Source organism: Acinonyx jubatus, chromosome C1 (genome assembly GCF_027475565.1).
Source record: "Acinonyx jubatus isolate Ajub_Pintada_27869175 chromosome C1, VMU_Ajub_asm_v1.0, whole genome shotgun sequence".
Taxonomy (NCBI): domain Eukaryota; kingdom Metazoa; phylum Chordata; class Mammalia; order Carnivora; family Felidae; genus Acinonyx; species Acinonyx jubatus.
This window is the reverse complement of record NC_069381.1, coordinates 128,055,822-128,082,346: the sequence shown is the minus strand read 5'-3', so window position 1 is coordinate 128,082,346 and position 26,525 is coordinate 128,055,822. Positions and strand designations below refer to the sequence as shown.

General features: G+C 38.6%; 1 protein-coding gene and 1 pseudogene across 1 annotated transcript in view; one reads left to right on the top strand and one right to left on the bottom strand.

Annotated features, from left to right (window-relative positions):
• Nucleotides 1-26,525, top strand: part of NXPH2 (neurexophilin 2) — a 113,395-nt gene that overhangs the window by 23,717 nt on the left and 63,153 nt on the right. The gene's annotated exons all lie outside the window — the stretch shown is intronic.
• The window catches only part of LOC128312173 (tigger transposable element-derived protein 1-like), a 34,220-nt pseudogene continuing 25,536 nt past the window's right edge, over nt 17,842-26,525 (bottom strand).

Below are 26,525 nucleotides of genomic sequence, written 5' to 3'. Positions count from 1 at the left end.
CTTGTCACTCAGAAACATGACTCTGGGAAAAAGCTCATTGGTATGTGTATTAGTCAAGGTTCAACCATGCAAGCAGAATCAATGGGAGATTAGATGGATGGATGGATGAATGGATGGATAGATAGATAGGAGGATAGACGGATGGATGGATAGATAGATACACATACACATACATACATATGTATCCATCCAGCCATATATGTGTGTAAGCACACACATCGTTCAGTGTTCATTGATACAAAATTAAGGCTATAGTTTAATAATACAATAAATTACCTTGTAACCCACTTAACTAGTTTGCCAGCCGAGTTAGTGGCTTTATCTCTCTCTGTCAAACACACTGACTAATCCTATGGAACACTGAGAGTTTGAATCCCTTAGAAACCTTTCTGAGCACTTTCTTAGTACAATAGAGCTTCCATTGTCAAGTCTGTTTTCTTTTGCACCCAGTTTATTCATGTCCCTTTAAGTGTTATTGATTCTGTAATTTAATTATTATCATGAATTGTTAAAAATTGTTTCTGAAGAGAAGGCAATTTCATTTATTAAAATTTATTTAAGTGTCTTTGAAAGAGTAAATAAAGGCTAGTTATTATTTTTCTAATAAATATGGGCAAGGCAACTAAAGAAAAAGGCAAATTGTCTTCTAAAATTCTGCATATAGATTACTTTGGAAGTGTGTTCATTTTGAAGGTACTTAAAGGAATTGGTACTGAAAATCTTAGAGAAAGTGTGGTTTTTATAAGAAATAGAACTGCCATCATAAGGCCATTCTCAAAGAAACGTTCTTGATCTTACAATGAAATATTGGCATATTTATATATTTTGATCAAAATAAAATATGTTTAGGGGTGCCTGGGTGGCTCAGTTGGTTAAGCAATCGACTTCGGCTCAGGTCACGATCTCATGGTTCATGGGTTTGAGCCCCATGTCGGGCTCTGTACTCACAGCTCAGAGCCTGGAGCCTGCTTCGGATTCTGTGTCTCCCTCTCTCTCTGCCCCTCCCCTGCTTGCACTCTGTCTCTCTCTCAAAAATGAATAAACGTTTAAAAAATAAAAATAAATAAATATATAAATAAAATATGTTTATATTAGAATCCTTGCTAGTGCATTAAGACAAGGAAAATAAATAAACAGTGTTCATATTAGAAAAGAATGAATAAAACAGGTGACGTGATTATGTAACTAGAAAATCCCCCCAAAAGTTAATAATGGCAAAAAGGCCTGGAACTAAGAGGTGAGTCTAGCAAAGCCTCAGGATACAAGGTTAATACACAAAAGTCAATTTCTGTCTTACATACCAGCAAAAATCAATTGAACTTTGAAATTTAAAAAATAATACCATTACAACAACATCAAAATTAATGAAGTACTTAAGTAAAAATCTAACAAAATATGTCAGGATCTCTCTATGAAAAACTACAAAACATTGATGAAAGAAAACAAAGCAGAACTAAATAAATGGAGACATGTGTTGTATTCATGGATTGGAATTCTCAATATTGTTAAAATGCCATTTCTTACTAATTTGATCTACAGAGTAATCTAATACCATTGAAAAACCCCAGCAAGCCATTTTGTAGACATTGAAAAACTGGTCTTAAAATTTATGTGGAAAGACAAAGACCCAGAAAACCAATATAGTACTGAAGCAGAAGAACAAAGTTGGAAGACTGACACTACCCAGTTTTAGGAATTACTCTTAGGCCATGGTAATCAAGACAGTATGGAAATGTAAAAGAATAGACACATGGATTCTTAGAACAGCATAGAAGACCCAGTAATAGATACACCTAAATATAGTCAACTGATCTTTAACAAAGGAGCCAGGGCAATTCAACAGAGAAAGGACAGTTTTTATAACAGATGGTGCTGGAACAATTGGATATACATATGCAAGATATATAACTAGACACAGAGTTTACATCTTTCACAAAAACTAACTCAAAATCATAAACTTAACTATAAAATGCAAAACTATAAAACTTCTAGAAGAAAACATAGGAGACAATCGAGGTGACCTTGGGTCTGTTGATGAAATTTTTAAATAGAAAGCCAAAAGCACAATCCAGGAAAGGGGAAAAGATGATAATTTTGTCCTTATTAAAAAATAAAAACTTCTTGGTGAAAGCACTAATGAAAGAATGAAAAGAGAACCACAGACTGAAAGAAAATATTTGTGGAGTGAATATATGATAAGGGAATTGTATACAGATTATACAAAGAATTCTCAAAACTCAACAATAAAAACAATTTAAAAATGGGCAAAAGATCTGAATCTCATCGTAGAAGACATACAAAAGGCAGGGGTGCCTGGGATGGCTCAGTCCTTTAAGCTTCTGACTTTGGCTCAGGTCATGATCTCGAGTTCGTGAGTTCGAGCCCCACATTGGGCTCTGTGTTAACAGCTCAGAGCCTGGAGCCTGCTTCCGATTCTGTGTCTCCCTCTCTCTCTGCCCCTTCCCTACTCACACTCTCTCTCTCAAAAATAAATAAACATTAGGAAAAAAAATTTAATAAAAAAAGAAGACATACGATGGCAAATAGCCATATGAAAAGATGATCAATATCATTTGTCGTAGGAAATCACATATTAAAACAACTATGAGATACCACTACACATCTGTTGAAATACCTATAATCCAAATAACTTCCAATACCAATTGCTGGCAAGGGTGTGGAAAACAGGAATCTCATTCATTTGCTGATGAGAATTCAGAATGGCACTGACACTTTGGAAAACAGTTGGCAGTTTCTTACAAAGCTAAACATAGTTTTATCATAGGATTCACAACTGAGCTTCTACATATTTACCCAACAGAATTGAAAACTTCTATCTATGCACAAACCCCTGCGTGCAAATGTTTATAACATCTTTATTCATAATCACCAAAAACTGGAAGCACACAAGATGTCCTTCAATAAGTGAGCAGAGAAGCAGATAATGGTACATCTGTACAATAAAATATTATCCAGTAATAAAAAGTGTGAGTTGCAAGCTGGGAAGATATATGAATGAATCTTAAATGCATATTGCTAAGTGAAAGGAGCCAGGCTAAATGTCCACACACTTTATGATTGCAATTATATTACAGTCTGGAAAGAGGAAACTATAGAGACCATAAACAGATTAGTGATTGGCAAGGGCTCGGGGGCAGGGGAGGATATGAATGGCAAAGCATAAGAGACATTTTAGGACAGTGAAGTTATTCTGCATGATATTGTAATGGTGGATATATGACACCAGGCATTGTTATAGTACATACAATTTTGCAGCACAAAGCATGAATCTTCATGTATAAAAAAAAAAACAAAAAACAAAAAACAAACATTTAGGAGGTCAAGAGATTCTGGAATGGAATGCAGAATATGACAAAATAATCTAATTGCATTACCAATGCATGAAACAACCTCACTAAAGAGGATGGGGGTCTGGGAGAGTTGCTGACCTAAGTAACTTCACAAGTGAGTGGGGTCTGTAAAGCTAAAGGCAAGAAACTGTATGTAGGCACTGTACTCTAGTTGATAAAATTGTTTCCCCTGAAGGTCCAAGTCAGCAGTCCTTACATCGCTATGCATGTACACTGGAATCAATCAATTAAGGAAATGTGTGGTGCATGTGGGAGCTAGATTTCTTACTTTGGAGCTGGAATCTGCTGATCAGGAAAGGCGGGAGGCTAGAATGATCCATGTGATAATGGATTAGACTTGGAGTCATCAGTATAAACTCATGCTTAGTATAAATATAGATGGTTGCACTTAGAAAGATGTGTGTACATACACAGGTTAGTATATACACATGTATCCCCTTGCTCTGCCAGCTGATAGAGAACTTAGCAACAACATCACCCCAGTAGCAATGAGCACACATAGCAACCACATCTTAGTTTCTAATACCTCTTTTTTTCCCCAGTAAATGGAACCAGGGCTTCTTAGATAAATGACCGATTCTAGAACTAAGGCAGGAAATATACAGTTCATGTCTGGAGCATCTCGTAGTGCCAGAGGGTAAGAAAGGGTTCAAAAAGAGAAAAAAAATCCTCAACAATGGTGTATGTCAAAAGGACATAAGAGCCAACTGAAAGCTTCCAGTGGTCAAAACAATGTGAGCAGCGAAGTAAAATAATATTGGATTATAACCCAAGGCTTAAAATAAATGAGTCCTTACTGATATAAATTACTGAATAAACAAATCTCCCAGGCAGGAGGGTTCCAAATGTTGTGTGTAGATACTCCACCCTCAAGGAGGGGTAAAGTGTAACTCCACTCCTTAAGCTTGGGCTATGCATAGTGATTTCCTTCCAAGCAGTTCTGTATGGAAAGGGGAAAAACTCATTTGTGGTGAAAGCTGACAAACACTACTTTGGCCAGATAAAGTTAAAATCAGTGTGGATAGTAGATTTCCTTGATACAATGAGATGAACATGGCACTTTAGCTGTTAGTCTTCCTCCCAAAAAACAGTCTCATCACGAGAAAAACATGCGAGGGGCACCTGGGTGGCTCAGTCAGTTTAGCGTCCAACTCTTGATTTCAGCTCGGGCCATGATCTCACGGTTTGTGAGGTCGAGCCCCACGTTGGGCTCTGTGCACTGATCATGGAGCCTGCTTGGGATTCTGTCTCCCTCTTTCTCTGACCCTCCTCTGCTCTCTCTCTCTCAAGAAATAAATAAACCAATAATTTTTTTTTTCTAATTTTTTTCTGAGGTGCCTGGGTGGCTCAGTCAGTTTAGCGTCTAATCTTGATTTCAACTCAAGCCATGATCTCACAGTTTGTGAGGTCAAGCCCTGCATTGGGCTCGGAGCCCATTTGGGATTCTCTCTCGCTCCCTCTTTCTCTGCCCATCCCCCACTTGCATTTGCTCTCTCTCTCTCTATCAAAATAAATAAATAAACATTTTTAAAAATCTGACAAATCTGAATGGAGGGCCATCCTACAAAATACCTGCCGAGTACTCCTCAAAACTAAGGTGATCCAAAAGAAAGTCTGAGAACTCACAGCCAGAGGAGCTTAAGACATGATGACTAAAAGTACTATGTGTCCTAGATGGGATCCTGGAACAGAAGAAGAACACTAAGGGAAAACTAAGGAAATCTGAACGAAGTATGGGCTTTAGTTAATAGTAATGTACCAACATTGGTTTATTAATTACAACAAATATACCATACTGATGTAAGATGTGAATAATAGTGTAAATCAGGTACGGGGTAAATGGGAGCGCTATAGTAACTTCACAGTTTTCTGCAAATTAAATACTTACAAAATATATAGTTTATTTAAAAAATGTTTAAGGTGTGTGTCATATTTAATGTACATATCTCTTTTAAACTGGCCGAGGGCGAGAGCTAATCTCATCAGATGAGAGGGCTTCTCCTGAAATCTCTGCCATTAATTCAGGAAGGGGAAATTCCACTAGAAACGTTACTTTTGTTATTTCATTCAGTCCCTACCACAACTCCACGGGGATAGTGATTTTCTTCAGATCTATGAATAAGGAGTCTGATGCTGACAGAAAATGGGGGGCTTGCCAGAATTTTATTCCTAACAAATAAGATTTGGGTTCAAAATAAATCGCATGTGGGCTTTTTCTCCTTACATTTCCTCTTCACATTGTCAGATACAGGGAGCTCTTAAAGCCGTGTTGTTAGCTCGAATTAAATCATTCTTTATTGCTCTCTTCTCAAAATTTATTTTTTAATCCCTTCAGGCCTCCATTCCATTAATGTATCTTTGAGACCAAACTCAAAGTAATTTAGGCATCTCAAATATTCCTAAAGTCATCTCCCTACAATCTCAATGATGTCTGTTACTCAATTTAGTATATTTAGTGTTGACTATTAAATTTAGTATTTAGTATTACAATTTAAATTCAGTATTCCTCACAACCTTTCAAGTAAGAATTGAAGTTACCCTGGAAAGAAGAATATAGTAAAATTAATTTAAGAAAAATCTAAACAGAGTTATGAGGGGATAAACAAATACTTTAACCATAAAAGTTAATAGAGTTGTTAAAATTCATCATGAAAGCTGCCACAATTTTATTTGGTGGCCAAGAAAAACAAGGAAATGTGATTAAATTATATGTCCCCTTTGAAGAGGGAATATACCAGTTTCTCAGAGAAGCAAAACTTTCCCTTGTTCCAGATTCTGAAAGAATTTATATTTAGGGCATGTCAAGGGGGTAAAATAAAGAATTGTTCGCAATCGTTTCACAGCCAATATGGAAATAAAATTTATATGGTTGTTTCTCATAAAAACTGACTAAAAGATTGAAGCCATAATAATAAAAAGCAATTCAATGCACATAGTTATTTGAGGTGATATTGTAATGTAGTCCAAGTATATTGTAGTAGATTCCAAATTCTAATTCACTTGGAAAATATCTGAGACAGTAAGAGTGGTATATACATAGTTTGTTCCTCAAATTGTCTTCTCTAACTACTATCTTTCTCATCTGGGTGTCTGTGAGGAGCTGGGTCTCAAAGAGAGCATGGTATGTTCTCTAATATGTGATCTTTACTACTCGTTGATTTCTTGCACAAATATTTCTTTCCAAGTACCTTCTATATCCCCAAATATCCTGGTTCATTTGGCAACAGACACCTGCTATCATGAGTGTATGTTCTAGTGAGAGAGACAGAAGGGAGCAGGTCAATAAACCATCAAGAGATGGTCAGACAATAACAGGTGCTATGCAGGAAAAATACCCAGGGTAATGAGACAGAGGTGGGATGGAAGAGTGGCAGTAGGGATGCAAGGGGGACTGAGCAGGGGCCAAAGTTTTATAGAGGGTAGTAATAAAAGGCCTCTCTGACTTAACATTAGAGGTGTCACCAGAGTGAAAGAAAGAAGCCAGACATGGGAATACCTGAGGAAACAGAATCTATTCCCAGGGAGAGGGAATAGAAAATGCAATGGCTGCCATTTTTGCCCATTTTAGGCATTAATAGAATGAGTGACAATAATGTTGAAATAGTAAAATATAGGGTTTTTTATGTTTATTTATTTTTGAGAGCAAGAGAGAGACAGAGCATGAGTGGGGGAGGGGCAGAGAGAGAGGGAGACACAGAATCTGAAGCAGGCTCCAGGCTCTGAGCTGTCAGCACAGAGCTTGATTTGGGGCTCGAACTCACAGACTGCAAGATCATGACCTGAGCCAAAGTCGGCGGCTTAACTGACTGAGCCACCCACCCAGGCGCCCCTTTTTTAAATATTTTTTAAAATTTTTAAATTTTTCATTTTTTACTTTATTATTATTATTTTAGTAAAATATAAGTTTTAAACAAAGGAGGCTTAGGCTTATTCTGACATTGCAATTTTTAGCATTATCTGGTTCAGCAGGAAGCCTTTTTGCCTCCCTTGATGGTGGTGATGTTACTACAATGCAGCTTTTGAAAGAGTAGTTAATAAAACAGGAGACTGTGACTTTGAAAGATGTAAATACTTACATTTTGCTTGGAATATTTTTCCTATAAGATGAGAAAGATTATAATGAGAACAGGCTTGCTTCTCCTAAAATAAATATTAGATTGAGAGACATAAATTTGCTATTAATTAAAAATAAAATTTTTTAAAGCTAGGAATAATACTGAAGTACAGTATTGAAAGAATTTGGTAAATTAATGGGCCTACAATTGTGAGGACCAAACTTATGGCCGTTTTAGTTATATTTTTAATTTACGTTCAGGGAATTATTGCTAAACTAAAGGGTAAAATGAAGAAAATAATCTGCGAAAGGCCAATAGAAGGGTTTAGGTGTTAGCAGAAAGAAGTATTTAACAGGTCTTCTTGCCTTATCTAGCAAGAAGCTTAGGATCATGGATTTTGAAGCATATTTCCTGGAACTAAAAGCTTTATGTCATTACTTTAAGATTATGTCACACATCATTCACCAAGTACATATCTTCCCAAACTTATTGCATTCTAAGAGCTAAGCCAAGTGCCTCCCATGGGCTTTTATTTTATACTTTTTAAAGTAACAAAGCATTTGTTACAAAATATTGAATAAAATAAGCTCTGTTTAATTTAACTCAGTGTATATAACTAACTCTTGGTTAGTTTCTTCCTTTTTTTTTTTTTTTTGAGAGAGAGAGAGAATGCGAGTGGGGGGAGGAGGGGCAGAGGGAGAGAGAGAGGGAGAGGGAGAGAGAGAGAGAGAGAGAGAGAGAGAGAGAATCCTAAGCAGGCTCCATGCCACATGGGGCTTGATCTCACAACCCAGAGATCATGACCTGAGCGGAAATCAAGAATTAGACGCTTAATGGACTGAGCCACCCAGGGGCCCTTCTTCTGTATGCTTTTAAAACAACCTAAAAATGTCTTATCATGTTCAAGGGGCACATTCAGCCACAAAATGTTCTCAGTCAGGCTGGCCAGGTCTTTCAGCCAAAAGATCTATCCTCTGCCACACTATGTGAGAAGCCACAAAATATTCTATGGCAATAGAAACCACCACTATTATTTGTCACTTGGAATGAGAGATTCAACACTTCTGCTTTTACTGTAGCTTGTAATATTTAGATTTTTATTTTTGATTGTCTTCAAGTTGCTGAGGCTACACATACATCTCTTTTTCCTTTTAATTTAATTTTTGAAGTCACGCTATTGTCCAATAGATTTTTTGGACAATATCTATTCATTAACTTGTCTGTAAGGCCTTCAGGGTAAGAACTGGTTCTTATTCACCTTTGTGTCACCAATACCGATAGTCTCTGTTCTTGTAGCAGTGCTTGCAAATGTTTGGTGGACAGATGGACAAATGAATGAGGCCCCACTCTGCTGCTACCCAGTTAAAGCTCTGATTGCTGGGCTGCATCCATGATGTTTGTGTTATCTAAAATATATTCTAGATAGATTTTTTTTCTTATTTCATGAGCTTCTTTTATTTTAATGTCCAAATCGAATTATTTAATTCTTCATGTGCTTATGTCATTGGCTGAATTTGGACTTATATTAATGTTTAGAATTAAATCATTTGCACACATTCCAAGATTTTGTTTTTGTTTTCTTAATTTTTCCTGCATGAGAGATACTAAAAGCAGAATACATGGATGACTTTCACATTCACAAAATGTTTCTTTTGAACATAGTAAATGGTGAACTATAAAAAGAAATATCACTTTAGTCTTCACCATGGAGAAGAATAAAATAAGACCTACATTCTGGATGCAACAAAAGGTTGCATTGTTATTTTCATCCTGTAGGAGCCTCACATCATGCTAAATGTCATTATGTGTGTATCTCGTGTGTTTTCTGTTTGAGACCAAGAGTAAAAAAGTGTTTCAGCTGAAATGCCTCCTAATCAATGAAATGCCTACTATTCCCCTATCTTTCCTGAGATTCAAAGGGAATGGACAGCTGTTCCCTAGGTTCCTGGCTTCTACCTCACATGTCCGCATCTTTTGAAATGAAACACAAAACAAGTCCTTTACAGAAGCAACATAGTCCCTGCTATTGATTTGATTTAAGATACCGGGAAACGCTTGCACTGGTCTTAAATTAAGTTGGTAGAGGAATTTTTGCTCATTTAAATTCATCCTTATGAGGAACAAAACGTAAGTGTGGTGTTTTTATAAAAGAAATACCTCATGTCAATAAAATTTATTATTGCATCCTGACATTATAAACTGTACTCTTAACTATTTGTGATTTAAAATTATCACTTTTTTTCCTCTGTAGTTCAAGCAACTGTCTTCAAAACTTTGAATGCTTTTGCTGTTTTCCTTTTTTTATTTTTTAAGTTTATTTATTTTGAGGGAGGTAGGGGCAGAAAGGGAAAGAGAGAAAGAATCCCAAGCAGAATTTGCACTGTCAGCGCAGAGCCCGACATGGGGCTCAAACCCACAAGCCAGGAAATCATGACCTGAGCCAAAATCAAGAGTCAGATGCTTAACTGACTGAGCCACCCAGACCCCCCTTTGCTGTTTTACTTTTTAAACTAAGAATTCAGCTTGGGATAAAAAGGCAGGTGGAAGTAAAGTGTAGGGAAACCTCTGATTCTTGAATTCATTTAAAATTTTCTCTTTTCTTAATAGTTTGTTCTTTGAATATATGTTCAGGATCCATCATTATAAAATTCAAACACATTGATAACATAAGACAAAGTATTTGAAAGTAATTTGATAAACATAAAGGAACATATAAGGTATTATCATCAATAAAAACTTTACTAAATCAAATCTGAAAATTCAGGACTGAAGGAACTAAGTCATATATTTCAGCCTTTTGGTAAGAGAAGGAGTAGAAACAAGAATGGAAAACTTTGTTTCTTTTATTCCATTTTATTATACAATCACAAAGGAGTCCTTAAGCTTGCTGACCACAATGCACACTTTTCTTTTTTAAAAAACTTCCATTCTTGGGGCTCCTGGGTGGCTCAGACAGTTAAGTGTCAGACTGTTGATGTCAGCTTAGGTCATGATCTCATGGTTTGTGAGATTGAGCCCTGTGTCGGGCTCTATGCTGACAGCATGGAGCCTGCTTGGGATTCTCTCTCTCTCTCTCTCTCTCTCTCTCTCTCTCTCTGTCTCTCTCTCTCTTCCCCTCCCCAGCTTGCACATTGGATGCATGTGCTCTTTCTCAAAATAAATAAATTAAACATCAAAAAAAAATTTTAACTGCCATTCTCCAAGTGCTCTGTTTTGTATATTGACTCCCTTTATCCATAGGGTTGCAGTAACATGCCATCTTTGTTTTCTAAGAGCAAATCGAGTAGTCGTTAAGTAGAAATTTCATTTCCACTATTTAGATATGACAATGTCTTCTTCCTCTTCTAATAAATACATTTTCCACAGTATACTATTGTGTGTGTGCACGCATGTGTGTGTACCTCTCAAATCAGGCATTTTCCATGTCTAGCTCATCTCTATCCACTTTAGTAATAAATGTATTTAGGTGGCACTGTAATACTTGCACACTTTTTTGTGGTTTACTTTGTCATTCTGATCCAGCGATTGGACCATGACGGGGAGGAAGCTCTGGGAGTGGCCCCTCTGGGCAAAAGGTTGCGTCACGCTGCGCTGACCTGTAAAGGATATAAATGATGACACTGAGCTAACTTTCAATGAGCGCTCACTCTCAACCACTATGCTGAGTAAGAGCTTTCTGGCAGTGCTCACCATAGTCCTCTGAGGTTGATGCCACCTTTTGTTTCTGTGTCACAGAGGAGGAAACAGGCTGGTGAGGTTAAGCCAACTAATTGATTGTCATTCCTCTTCCTTGCTGACACACGGCAGTGTCACTAGCACCACCACAGTTCCAGGCATCTAGCAGCACGCAGGTAACACTGGATGAATGAATTCATGTAGTAACTTGCCCTGGTAAATGTCAAAGCCACAAAGGAATCCATAGCATTCGATTCCAAACCCAATCACCTAACCTCAAAAATCACGTCAGAGGGGGGCTGTTAACATCAGCCTGAGACAATGAGAGGAGCAAGGAAGGCCTCAGGGTGAGAAGAATAAGAGTTAGAGGTGTGGAGGTAAAAACAAGACTAACTAAGGTGGAGGAAGACAATAAGCTAAAACTGGAGAAAGGAGAGGCACTGTAACAGCTGAAACTGTGTCCATAGCTTTGCCAGCCACACATGGAATAGTGTGCAGTCCTGCATTTGCACCCTAAAGGTTGCATAGCTGAGAGTCCTAAACTCTCATGGAACAGGTGTCCACTATATGAGGATGTGGAGATGGGAGGAAGTCTCTGGAAGCAGCAGTCTGTACTCAGAGATCCCCCACCCAACCTGGGAAGAATGAGCCTGGCTCGCAGATCCTCCCATGGTGGGGCTAGAGCCAGGGAGAACTCTCCCCCTCACACAGTGCAAGAAGCCAGACCTCAAGGATCAGCGTTATGCCCAAGAGAAAGTAACAGGGAAGCATGTTTGGGCTGGTCTATGAAGGAAAAGAGGCTTAGAAGGAGGAGGAGGTCTGGACACTTGAAGGAGGGAGCTCTAGGGAAGACGATGGCAAGGAATAGCAGATTGAGGGCATCAGGAACTACATGGAGGATCAGATCGACACCTACCCAATCCCAAAACATTGACCTAACCAAAGCAAAGCTTAGTCAAAGAGGTGATGGTGGACACTGGTAGAGCAACCTGTTTATACAGTCCTCCAAGGAGTAATGTAAATAGTAGGACCAGTGCCAAAGACAACAATAAATTACTGTCTTCCCTACCTTGGAGAGAATCTTTCTTTTGTCCTTTTCTTCTTTTCACTTTTCCTTTTTTTGACAGAAAAGACATCCATTATTAAGCCAATCCATTCACAGATTATTTGTCTATACTAATTAGGGGGAAAATGCTGTCATCTATTTTATATACGGAGACAAAATTCTTAGAAGAGTATATTCTCATGGTCACAGCAAATCTTAACATTATGACCACTGAAAACATAGTTTTTATTATGGCCAAGTCACTCCCCTACTAGTAATGTTTGTAAAGAGAGTTGGATATTTAAAGACATGGTAAAAAAAAGAATAGATTAAAATAACAGGATACCTTCAGTCATTTCTATAACAGTCTCATTAAGATATAATCTCAGACCATGAAATCTACCCTTTGAAAAATGTACAGTTTAATGGTTTGTAGTAAATACACAGAGTTGTACAACCACCACTATCTAATTTTAGAACATTTTCATTACCCCCCAAAAGATATTCTATACCCATTAGCAGTCATTCTCTATGCCCCACTCCCTCCAGCCCTAGACAACTCAATTTACTTCTTTATGGAGTGCTGATTCATTTCATACAAATGGAGTCACATAGTACCTGGGCATTTATGACTGGCTTTCTTCACTTAGCATAATGTTTTCAAGGTTCATCCATATTATAGCAGGTATCAGTACTTCATTCCTTTGTTTGACTGAATAATATTCCATTATACCACATTATACCACATATACCACAATTTATTTATCCATTCACCAGTTCAAGGACATTAGTTTGTCTTTTTCCAACTAGAAGTGGAGTCTATCCAGATGACCATGACCTCAAAGAGATACCTCATGGCATATGTAAATCCATTTCTCCCTGCACTGGGTAGAGACTAACCACCTTAGTCACAAGCAACCAAAAGAACTACTTTGACACTATGGTAAGTCTCTTGAAATATATTTGAGAATGCTTTGTTTTAGCCAGTTCTTTGAAATGAAATATTTACCATAATTAATAGTCTTGCAAATAAGAAATGATCTCATAGGCTTAATACCAATATGTATTGATTTAGAACCGAAAATGCATGATAAAAATATTGTTGCTGTTTGTGTGTGCCATATCCAAGAGCAGGCAATATTTGCTACTTTGAATCACTATCATATGTCTATTGTGATGCAGACCATTCTGTTCCAGGCTAGTCTGTATGCCTCCGTGGTTACCTTTGGAACCTGAACTTCAAGAACACTGTCGACACCACAAAACTTGAGTCAGGATTTAAATGAGGTCTCTATTTCCTTGTTCTGGGCCCAGCAAAGGTTGGGGTGCCTTCTTGCTGGGATTGGTTACAATTTCAGCCAATTGAGGGGTCTGCATTGCTCATTGTGTCCTGCTGTGTCTTACACACACTCCTGTCACATTCATACATTATGGCATCCACTGTTGTCCATGGACACTTACTGGTGTTTTGAGAATCTTGGAAACAAACCTTTAATCTCATTTTATATGACCCCCATAATAGTACCAGAATTTGTTTTTTGTTTGTTTAACTGAAGTATAGTTGACACAATGTTGCATTAGTTTCAGGCAGATAGTGGTTTAAAAACTCTGTAAGTTGTGCTATGTTCAGTTCACCACACGTGTAGCTACCATCTGTCACTATACATTGCTATTACAATACCATACCAGAGGGGTTTTTTTGAAATGAATATTCACCAAAAATATTAGCAAGAAAATTCCTGTCAAAAATACATTGATATTTTCCTATAAGATCCAAATTTGTCTCTTCATTATCAATATGCTCTATTAGTACCCACCTTACCCTAGGATTCCTCACTATTTTAACCTATGTAGGTTCCAGAAAAAAAATCCACACTGCCCTCAGGGCTCCAGCCCCTTATCCCAGAGGAACACCCAAAGATAGATTCAAGTGTTAGCTCAAAGACATCTCACATCTGCAAGGCTGTCAGACACCCAGCTCTGAAGTTGTTGAGGATAAATAAAACAATCTGAATTCTCAGCCCAAGACTCATTATTCCTGGGATTAATACCTTAGTAATGAACTGGTTCAATTCCAGCCAAATTTTGTGTTGCTCTCTTTTCCTTTGGAATGCTGACAGTTGGCTGGAATTATGGGCTAATGATGGCATGGGATTGACTTTTCAGGCTCGTAAATAGAGAGCAATATGCCAGCTTCCATGGAACGTGTAGTCATGAATTAGCAATAGTGTATTTTACCATGGTAACATTCTTCCCATTAATGCTCAAATTGAGTGCAATACAGGGCTTTGTCTGCTTTGGGGATCCTCTACTTCTCTCTATTCTGCATCTAGGTAATTCTATAAGGGCTGGAAGGAAACAGAAGTAAATGCAGTTGATATCCAAACATCTCTAATTGCAATCCAGAATGGAATTATATGTAACCACTACAGAAAGTACATACTACACTAAATACCTTGCTTTCACATCAATTTTTGCTACTTTTGTTGCTTTAACCTAGATTTTTTTTTTCTGGTAAATTAGGGTATTGGTGTCTAGGTTATTTCATTTCAGGACTCCACGTAATTTATGAGTGGTGCAACTTCTGCAGATACAGAAATTAGTTCAATGACAAGAGGTGCCACTCCTAATTGAGAAATTAGGTTACTTGTTTATCTCTTCCAGAAGTAACTGGGATTTGGATCATACAATTTCAGAACTTCAGTAGGGAGAAATATAAACCAAAAAAGTGGGGGATGATTCCCTATTTTTCTAGCATTCTCAGAAATCACTTCAGAGAGAAGGTTAGCAAAGGTAGCTCTCAGGGTCTCTGACCTAACATTTCTCCATTGTTTCCGAGCTCCCCAGTGCTAGTCCCTGTCTGAGTGGCCGCGTGAATGAGTGTGTGCACGGCTGTGCAGGGTATCCATCTCTTGGGCCAATGGTGCCCGTAGCTCTGCCAATGCTATCTTGGCTGGAGATGGTAATGCTCTCTGAACATCATGCTACCATGGACTGATCCCCCCTCCACTAGTTCCCATCCACAACAAAGTGGAACCGTCACCAGCACTCATGGAGAATCAGGCCAAGTTGTCAAACAAAGGTGTTTTCATTCCCGTTCTCAGATCTGTTAAGTGGATTTCTGCGTTGTTATGTTTCAAAAGAAGTCATTTTCAACAGGAGTTGATACAACGCCTATTACTTGCCAGGAAAAAGGGAAGGGAGAAGTGGGACACAAGGGAATTGTCCCAACATGGCCCTTCTCTCTAAGGATCTGTTTCAAGACATATTTTTCCCCACCCCAACCCCCACTCACATCTCGACTTTTATTGGCTGCTCAAAAGTACAGGAGGCAACGGCACTTGTTTCTAACTCTGCTTTAGCCAATTTGCCCCAGGGTTTCGCGCTCATCATTTCAGATCCGTTGCATAGCCTCCGTTTCCCCCTCAGGCCCCATTGTGAACGAATTCTTACTGTGATCTATAAAGCAAGCAAGAGACTTTAAACTTTATAATGCAATAAGAATTAAAATTTTGGATGATAAAAGTTATTACACATGAGTGAGTTTGTCTCTCCAAATCAAGGAAATAAATTAGGTTCCCTGCTTTGTAGCATATGGTATCCTCAGAATTGCCTTCATATAATTATAACTCTGTTTATTAAAAAGAATTATGTAACAGTATGGTTGATTTATTCTGATGTGATTGGCTTAGTAACTTAATTGGACTAAAGCAATATACCCGAGATAAAATTAATTTAATTAGCTGATTCATTTCAAGATGACTAGAACCCCTCATTGCACTTTGATAATCCTCTGAAAAGGTGTGCAAGCAAACAAGCAAAGTTCAAGAACAATTGGATACCTGTGTGGCATGTAGATTAGAGAAAAACAGAAGGGGTGCCTGGGAGGCTCAGTCAGTTAAGCATCTGACTTGTTAAGCATCCCACTTCAGCTCAGGCCATGAGCTTGTGGTTTGCGGTTTGAGCCCCACATCAGACTCTGCTGACAGCTCAGAGCCTGGAGCCTGCTTCGGATTCTGTGTCTCCCTCTGTCTCTGCCCTTCCCCCGCTTTGTCCTCTCTCTCTCTCAAAAATAAATAAACATTAAAAGAGAGAGAGAGAAACAGAAAAAAACCAAGTACCAGAATACCTCTAGCCAGAGAGTTGAAAAATAATATTGTACCTCGTGCTCTTAACTGCAACAGAGATTTTCTCAGACGTCTACATACCCTTTTTTCCTGAGTTAACCAGGACCTAATTACTAAAATCTACTCCTAACTTGTCCCTCCCTTTCCTACTGCAGATCATAGTCATGATCTCCAGCTGGTAAGGTCATTCGTGCCACTAGGGCCCTAAGGTGAAGAACTAAGCATGAACTTGAGCCCCATATGATCAGTTTGCATGGTTCTTTTCTGTGGATTGAGAACCCAGTGTGCAAATTTGTACCATTTTGCACAAGAGGATTTTAGTGAGCAGATATGAATGGATTAGGGGGAAATTGCCACAGTTGTTACAAAAGCAACTCCAAGTGTACGTATCCAGATAATTCTAGGGTCAAGGATTACATCTTCCCGCCTGCTTCCTGTCTGTTCTCCCTGCTCATGATTTCTCCCCCTTCACATTCTAATCTATTCTGTGCAGTGCCACTGTATAATATATAATATATAATATATAATATATAATATATAATATGTATATTATATCTTTTTGTTTCTTTATGCATATGTACAGTTCCTGCCTCATCCCTGAGGAAGATTCACTACTGCTAGGTTAATCTCGCACTGCATCTTTGATCATATGTCATTTCCCTACTTGAGAGCAGATGGCTTTTCATCAGCTAAACTGCAGAGGAAAAATCCCAGTTCTCCAGCCTGGTGCTCATGTCCCTCTGCAACCTTCTCCCACCATATTCCTCTGGCCTTGCCTAATGTGACCCCACTGTGGGTGACAGGCACTTGGGACTTCTTGCCGTTTCTTCCCTCAGCCTCTCCCTTCCTCCTCCTTTGTGTCCTACAGACCTCAGCTCATTCCATATTCTATTTCCAAAATAGTTCCTCACCACATTTCATTACTGTTTACCATATGAAGCCTTTTCTGATCACTGAAGTCAATGCTTATTTCTCCCTCTTCTGAAAGTGTGTGTATGTGAGTGTAAAATTTTGGTGGCAGATATTTTGGTGTTTGTTTACCTAGGGGCTGTGACACTCCTATCCCCTGTGCTTCCTGGTACAGCAATCAAATCTGGAATCTAAGGTGGAATTTGATGATTCCTTGTTGCATGAATGAAAGCACATTATTATGATTGTGGTTGTGCTTGTTCTCATTTTTGTTGATATTTTGTTTTTATCACTGACACAGACGCATCTCAGAGATCCTGTGGGTTCGGGTCCAGACTACTGTAGTAAAGGGAGTATTATAAAGCTAGTCAAATGATTTCATTTTATTTTTTTTTTAGTTTCCGAGTGCATACAAAAGTTATGTTTAGGGGCGCCTGGCTGGCTCAGTCAGTAAGCACACGACTCTCGATCTCAGGGTTGTGAGTTCAAGCCTCATGTTGGGTGTAGAGATTACTTAAAGATAAAATCTTTTTAAAAAAGTTATGTTTACACTATACTATAGTCTCTTGAGTGTGCAATAACATTATGTCTTTAAAAATGTACATACCTTAACCAAAAAATACATTATTGGTAAAAAATGTTAACCATCATCTGAACTTTTAGCAAGATGTTGATGGCTACTCACTAAACAGGGTGGTGGTTACTGAAGGCAGAGGTGGCCATGGCCATTTCTTAAAATAAGACCCCAGACAAGTTTGCCACATTGATGGACTCTTCCTTTCATGAACAATTTCTCTGTAACATGTGACACTGTTTGGTAGCATTTACCCACAGTAGAACTTCTTTTAAAGTTGGAGTCAATCCTCTCAAACCCTGCTGGCGGTTTATCAACTAAGTTTACGTAACGTTCTAAATCCTTTGTTGTCATTTCAACAATCTTCCCAGCATCTTTACCAGGAATAGATTTCGTCTCAAGTAACCACTTTCTTATCCATAAGAAGAAACTCCTCATCCGTGAAAGTGTTATCATGAGATTGCAGCACATCTTCAGACTCCACTTCTAATTCTAGTTCTCTTGCTATTTCAACCACATCTGTAGTTACTTCCTACAGTGAAGTCTTGAACCCCTCCAAGTCATCCAGGAGGGTTGGAATCACCTTCTTCCAAATCCCTGTGAATGCTGATATTTTGACCTCTTCCCATGAACCGCGAGTGCTCTTAATGGCATCTAGAATGGTGACTCCTTCTCAGAAGGTTTTCAATTAACTTTGCCCAGATCCATCAGCGGAATCACTATCTATGCTTTGCAAACTATGTTGTTGTTGTTGTTGTTGTTGTTGTTGTTTTTAAATAATAAGACTTGAAAGTCAAGACTTGATCCAAGGGCTGCAGGATGGAGGTTGTGTTAGCAGGCATGAAAACAACCTCAATCTCATTGCACATCTCCCTCAGAGCTCTTGGGTGACCAGGTGCATTGTCAATGAGCAGTAATATTTTGAAAGAAATCTTTTTCCTGAGCAGTAAGTCTCACAGTGGGCTTAAAATGTTCAGTAAACCATCTTGTAAACAAATATGCTGTCATCCAGGCTTTGTTGTTCCATTTATAGAGCATAGGCAGAGTAGATTTGGCATAATTTATAAGGGCTCTTGGATTTTCAGAATGGTAAGTGAACACTGCCTTTAACTTAAAGTCACCAGCTGCATTAGCTCCTACCAACAGAGTCAGCCTGTCCTCTGAAGCTTTGAAGCCAGGCATTGACTTCTCTAGAGCTATGAAAGTCGTAGATGACATCTTCTTCTGCTAGAAAGCTGTTTTGATTAAATTGAAAATCTTAAGTGTAGCCACCTTCACTAATTATCTTAGCTAGATCTCCTGGATGAGGTGCTGCAGCTTCTATATCAGCCCTTCCTGCTTCATCTTCTACTTTTATATTATCAAGATGGCTTCTTTCTGTACATTTGATGAACCAAATTCTGAAAGCTTCAAACTTTTCTCCTGAAGCTTCCTCACCTCTCTCAGCCTTCATAGAAATGAAGAGAGTTAGGCCCTTGCCCTGGATTAGGCTTTGGTTAAGGGAATGTTATGGTTGGTTTGATCTTCTATCCAGACTAATGAAACCTTCTCCATTTCAGCAATAAGGCTGTTGTGCTTTCTTATCATTCGTGTGTTCCCTGGAGTAGCACTTTTAACTCCCTTCAAGAACTTCTTTTTTGCATTTGCAAGTTGGCTAACTGTTTGGCATTAGAGGACTCACTTTCGGCCTATATGGCTTTCAACATGCCTTCCTCACCGAGCTTAATCATTTCTATCTTTTGATTGAAAGTGAGAGACAAGACATTTGACTCTTCCTTTCACTTGAACATTTACAGGTCTTTGTATAGCTATTGATTGCCCTAATTCCAATATTATTGTGTTTTAGGGTATAGGGAGGCCTGAAGGGAAAGAGAGAGATGGGGGAATGGCTGGTTGGTGGAGCAGTCAGAACACACACAGCATTTATCAATTAAGTTTGCTGTTTTATATGGCATAGTTTGTGGTGCCCCAACACAATGACTGTAGTAACATCCCAAATCACTGATCACAGATCACCGTAACAAATATAATAATGATGAAATTATTGCGTAAAATAATAATGAATAATATTATAGCATGAAATAATAATGAATAGTAATGCAATAGTGAAATAATGCAAGAATCACCAAAATGTGACACAAAGACATGGCATGAGCAAATGCTGTTGGAAAAATGACATCAATAGACTTTCTTGATGCAAGGTTGCCACAAACTTGCAATTTTTAAAAAAACAAAATGTAATAAAGTGAAATGCAATAACATGAGGTATGCTTATACAGTGCTTTGTAGTTTCTCTTCCTCAGGCAATCAAACGTTGCCCATGGAAGCAATAATTGCTAACTTATTCGCCATCCCATATTCAGTCTGAACTTTAACCTATTGTTTTAAGAATTTTTTCTTCTTAAAATAGTAGACACTGTTTCCCAAGAGTTCATTAATTTTCAAAGCCTAGATGTCTTTGAGGGTTTGTTGACTTCCATTGTACTGTGTAGTGGTGAGTTTGTGAGTTGCAGGCAGATAAGTCTCTGAGGATGGTGTCATAGGTATGTTATAGATGTTATAGCTTCCCAAAGAAGCTGATGAGAGACAAAATCCCCAGTTCACCTGATTCTGCCCCCTTTGATGCTGCAGTACATGTGGCCTGTGTGATAACATATTTCCTGCAAGCAGCACTCACCGGGCAGAGCAAGGAGAAAAATTTAGGCAGTCCCTTCTGTTCTGACTCTTTGTTTCAGTGAAGTTAGATTAAGGTTTCTCTGCACTGCATTGAACTTGGGTGCTTTGATTTCTTTTGTTGTAGGAACAAAACTGTAAAAGAGAGAATAGAACAGAGGTGCTGCTATAATGAGCATTGAAGTGATCGAGGAAATCTATATTGGACAAAAGACCCATTTATCAGTGCCATGAAAATCCTTTGAATAACCACAGTGTTTTTTTCCCCCCTTAAAGTCTTTTATCCTTGTAGACTGAGGTAATAGGTATATCTCTAAAGATTAGATAGAGATTTTTGCACACAATGAGGGAAGATGAAAATATGTTTTCCAAAATAAAAATAGAAATAGCAATTACCATTTGGGAGTGAGTCCACTAAGTGTCATGCACTATTCCAGGTGTTTTTTTCTCCATCATCTTATTTAATTGCAAGAACAGCCCCATAACCTCCATAGAATCACCATTTGACAGATAAAAAAAAAAATAAATCATAACAAGTGATAAAATGGAATTTGGAGCCCAAAACCTAATCCAAACTCTGCTTTCTACCTCACTGAACTGTGTCTACATATGAGAATGAAGATCTTCAGTTTAACCAGACAATAGAACAACTCCTTCGTGTTGATCACTAGATTATTAACCACAAATTAGGCTGGCAATGTCTTTCAAAGAATGACAGAATACATAATGATTCAAAGAAGCACTCTTATTAGTTGCCTGAAAGTCGTGTATTTTACACATACTGATTAGGATATCCACAATTTGAAGGTCTGGAGGGGGTATCTGACTAATTCCAACACATTGCTCTTGACTTGAGAGAGAATAGCCCTGAAAGGCTGAGACATTCCAGAGACAGATGGACTCTGAAATACATATTAAAATGTGTGGGGATTGGTGACATGGAAAGAAAGAAAGAAAATAAGGACACCATAATGGGATTCCAACTCTAAAACCTCCTACAAAAATCAGTCTCAACCATCAGCTCTTTTTGTATTTACAGAATCATAAGAGATTTATGATCTTTTGGGTTATAAAACCCAACATTTCCAAGTTCAGGCATCCATTATCATGGATTTTCCAGAATAGCACCATATTTATATTTAAGCACAGCTTCTTGCCTGCCACAAACCCCTTTCCAACCAACCTCAAACTACTGACTTCTTCAAGATTTTGTTCTTGGCCTTCTCACTTGGTAAAATATCTACCATACCCTGCATAATACCACCCACTATCAAGACTAATTACCACTTAAGAAACTGAGGACTTCTAGATCTACACCTGTCACATTGATCATTTTTCTGATTTCTATCTCTTGATTCTACATTGTTATCAAGATGCCTCTGGGCTGTCACAAACTCAATTCACAAAACACTGAATTCCCTCTTTTCTCTTCTTGTCCCTGAACATCTCCTGCTCGCCATATTGCTTCTTTCTGGTAATGGTACACCAGCTATCCAAGCACCCAAATACAAATCTGTAGAATTATCCTGGGTGCATTTCTTCTTCACCTCCCTTACCCACCCCCAACAGCACTAGGTCCTATTCATTCTGCCATTTCTAAATCTTCCTCCACTCCTGACATGTCCCTCTGGCTTTTTGCTGTCACCTTTCTAACTGGCGTTCATTCCCTCAATCCCGTAGTCCATCCTTCTACAAGCACACATTCACTTTTCAAGGTTTAGTTCAAACATATCCCTTTAACTTTCCCTAGCTGGGACATAAACTTTCCCTAGCTTGGACATTTTTTCCTCTCTGCCACCCATCACATTGAATAGTTACTTTGCTTAACTCATTGCCTCCCCATGATATTATGAGTTACATGGAGTATGTATTTGGTTATTCGGGTGACCCAAGTATGTTTCTCATACATATTTGGTCTTCATTTTTGGTTCTTGACTTGCAGCTTCCCAAACCCTTGGAATTTCCTCAACAATAAGAGCAATCCTGTCCTCTATTCCTAAAAACCACTCCAGAGCCATACAGGTGTAATGGGTTGTCTTGTTGTTCACAACAAGCCCCTTTGCACCACAACTGGATCTATGATAATGAGGTGACTTCTCTATAGCACCTAAGGAGTGGGGCTGGTTGCCTGTGATTAAAGGGTTGGCCATTTCAGTCCCATACCCCTGACCTCTGGGGAGTTGAAAGGAGATAGAGGTTGAAGCAGTCAACCTGATTGCTTAATGAATCATGCCTGTGTAATGAAACCTTCATAAAAACTCAAAAGGAAGACATTCAGAGAGCTTCCAGGTTGGTGAACACATGGGGATTTGGAGAGAGTGGCACACTTGGAGAGGGCATGAAAGCTCTGCACCATTTCACCTCACCTTGTCCTTTGCATCTCTTTATTCTGGTCATTCCTGAGTTAGGTCCTTTTATAATAAACCAGTGATCTAGTAAGTAAAACGTTTCTCTGAGTTCTGCGAGCCATGCTAGCAAATGAATCAAATCCAAGAAAAGTCACTGGAACCTCCAAAATGTAGATAGTTGGTCAGAAGCACAGGTCGTGACCTGAACTTGCAACTGGCATCCCAAATTGGGGAGGGGGGCAGTCTTGCTGGACAGAGACCTTAACCTGTGGGATGTGATGCTATGTCTGGATAGATAGTGTTAACCTATAAAGGAGGCAAAACTGAAAAAGAACAAAGGCTTTATGTAGGGGTTGAGGATTGTAATTCAGGGAACACAGATTCCAGCAGTAATGGGAAAAGTGTCCAAGGTAAAAGCAGGGAAAGAAGAAGGGGAGCAATTAATGACTTGGATAAAAGAGGGGAAAAATTGTCAATTGAGACTAACAGGCAGAGTCACTTTTGGTTACACATCGATCAACTATTCTATTGGTGTTAGCAAATGAAACTACTCTTGGTGTTCATTAGTTAGCTATTAGGTCTTTGAAATGTCCACAACCCACAGCCTTAAGATCAGAATGTCCATTGTCCTGTTGACCTTACCAACAATTGCTTCTAAAATACTTGCTGTTTCTGGCCCAGTCTGAAGGTCTTTTTGCCCATTTCACAACGAGTTCATTTACCATTTGTTTTAGAATGGAAAATGGGGCTTTTTTTCAAAATGGAGTCTCTCATGTCCAGAGGTTTTACATAATTCCACAATAGTGTCAGACTTAAGTTAAATTCTAAGACACCCAGCTGGTGCCAGAGTATTGCTTATTGGGCGGAGGTGGGGAGGGGATAACAACCTCATAGGTTGAAATTGCATATTTAGAAGTTTGCTCCCCTTCTAAAATATAAAGTTGAGGGGCACCTGTGTGGCTCAGTCAGTTAAGCTTCTGACTTTGGCTCAGGTCATGATCTCATGGTTTGTGAGTTGGAGGCTTGCGTCAGGCTCTGTGCTGACAGCTCAAAGCCTGGACCTTCTTCGGATTCTGTCTCTCTCTCTCTCTCTCTCTCTCTCTCAATAATAAATAAACATTAAAAAAATTAAAATATAAAGTTGAGAACAGAGATTGAGTTCTATTCATCCTTGTATTCCCCATGCTCAGAACATAATAAGTAGTTAAGCTTTTCTTAAGTCAAATATCCCCAAGCTGAGTTCTGCTTCTCAATAATTTCCATGCATTATTCTAGACCTACCCTTTAAAACTACCCAAATGCCCTTTTTTTTTATTTGACACCTTTTTCTAATATTTACAAATAGCACTCTGATTGTCTCTGATATCTGCTTGCTTCTTGATGTATAACTACAAATCCTTCCACTACCCCTGATTTCATATTCAGGAAACTTCCAGATCCTGGTCACCATCTTCTGGAAACAACTCATTACTCAATATCCCTTTTAGAACCAAGTATGAATATCAAGACATGATCTGAGTCCAAGGGCACAGTAACCTCCTTTGATGGTCCCGTATGATCTACTTCTATAATGTAGCTAAAAGTTGGGAGAGTTTTCTGTTGCTTAAGTGTAGCTAGAGGACAACTAAACATACAGATATTTTTTCACATGAAATGGCAATTTCCACTGAAACTTTTTCCAAATATAAGTGCAAGACTTCACATTTCCCTCCATTAATTTCATATTCTTTCCTTTTTGCCTTTCAGGATCTTTTTGATTCTTGGTTCTGTAATCTGACATGTTAATAATTTTTCTTATCTTGGAGTGACCTGAATATTTGATAGATGGTTTCCCTCTTGATTTATACAGATGTGAAATATCTAGATGTTTATTCAGTCCCTGTTTTAAGTCAGATATTCTCTCTAAAATTTTTATAACTTTCCCTTCTTTCCTTCTAAGTTATCCCCCATTAATAAAATGGCCTTCTGTGTATCTTGATTTCTTTAGATACGCTTATCACAGGACCACTCATACAAAACAATCTCATAGAAATTTTTCAGTCAATATGAAAATCATCTTTAAGGGAATTTCTCCCTCAAATCACTTAATTATAGGTCATGTTGATATAGTGAATGAAAGAATTTTTAGAACATACAATACAGGTTACTTCAATAAATTCACTTTTCTCAACTTCTTAAAAAAAAGAAAAGAAAAGAGCTATGCAAGGTATTTGGAGGATTTGTGTGCGTTAAACACGACAAGAGATGATTTAAGAGCAAGAAGTCACAGAAGCTGCATTTTGAAAAGGTGGACATGTAGTCAATTGCTTGAAAGTTTATTTTGCACAATACCAAATATTTGTGATTTGCCTCAGGTTTTTTTTTCCATTTAATCTGGAGGTTTGGGCTTTCTATAAAATATGCCGTGAGGTATATAGTCAATAGCAGTCAACAAACCTCTAAAAGTGGAATAAAAAGAATAACCAATGGAGCTAGCAAGAGCCATATTATTCAGAATTATAAAGAGCCAGTTATTAAGACTTCAAATAAATGATTAAGGACACAAACTAAACCTGAATGCCAGCAGAAGGAACATTTGAAAGACCCTAGGTTCAGAAAGATAGGTCAATGAGATGACAGCACAAGCTGATAAAGCCAAGGTGACAAGGCAGGAGGAGGGCAGAGTCTTTAGAGTGAAGCTTTAAGGTGCAGGACTCAGAAGGCTGGGCCAGTGTACCTGAGGTTCTCTCTCCATTTATTTTATTTTATTTTATTTTAATGTTTATTTTTTTTGAGACAGAGACAGAGCATGAACGGGGGAGGATTAGAGGGAGAGGGAGAACAGAATCCGAAGCAGGCTCCAGGCTCTGAGCTGTCAGCACAGAGCCCGACGCGGGGCTCGAACTCACGGACTGTGAGATCATGACCTGAGCCGAAGTCGGATGCTTAACCGACTGAGCCACCCAGGCGCCCCAAGGTTCTCTCTCCATTTAAAAGGAAGTCCACAGCCTCAGGCCTGACACTGACACAAGTTTGTTTGTTTGTTTGAGTTTTTAGATGAGACCTTCTCCTAAAAGGAGTCCCCACCTTGACACTTTAAGAGTTAGGTTTTCAACTCTTTTTTTCTTACCTATGAAGGTGCCTTTTAAAAAGTTCAATTATGGGACACGTGGGTGGCTCAGTCAGTTGAGCATCTGACTCGTGATTTCTGCTTGGGTCATGATCTCATGGTTCCTGAAGTTGAGTCCCGCGTCGGGGTCTGTGCTGACAGCGTGGAGCCTGCTTTGGATTCTCTCTCTCCCTCTCTTTCTGCCTCTCCCCTGCTCACTTTCTTACACTCTCTCAGTCTCTCTCACAATAAATAAATAAACATTTTTTTTTAAAAAGTCCAACTGCACATCCTACTCTCCTCCCGGGCCATGTATATGACAGGTCACCTAAGTAGCTTCCCAATCTCCTCCTCTTCTCTAGGACTTTCCACGGACCAAATTTCTCTCCAGGATTCTAAAAACATGTTTGGTTGCCTGAGATGATTATATCCCTAATCACAAAGTTCCCCTTTCTGACACAGCATGTATGAGATCAGCAAACTTGGAAAGCAATACAGTCCATGGTTTTTTACTTTTAATTTGACATACTTTGGATGTAAACCAAGATGTCTGAGAACAATCAGCCAGTTCCTTAACCTTCTTTGCCATGTTAGTCACATTTTTATTTCTGTTTCCTTTTATCCACACATGCATCCTCACCTGCCTACTCAGAACAGCCT